We start from the raw sequence: 261 nt of genomic DNA on the forward strand, positions 1-261 counted from the left end.
GTTAATAATTATATTATCATTAGTGATAATCTTTTATCATCCCAATAAATCGACGCACCATTACCTGATACTGATAAATAATAATTTATAGTTATTAATTATTATAGTTATTAATTATAGTTATTAATATGAATCACTCAATTAATTAATTCCAAAAAACTTAGTAATACCTGCGTAGAATTATTAAAATGTATCACACAAAGTAATGCACACTTTATCAAAGACATATTTTTCTTTCCTTTGTTCGTTTTAACGCTAATA

Source organism: Trachymyrmex cornetzi, unplaced genomic scaffold (assembly GCF_001594075.2).
Source record: "Trachymyrmex cornetzi isolate Tcor2-1 unplaced genomic scaffold, Tcor1.1 scaffold126, whole genome shotgun sequence".
Taxonomy (NCBI): domain Eukaryota; kingdom Metazoa; phylum Arthropoda; class Insecta; order Hymenoptera; family Formicidae; genus Trachymyrmex; species Trachymyrmex cornetzi.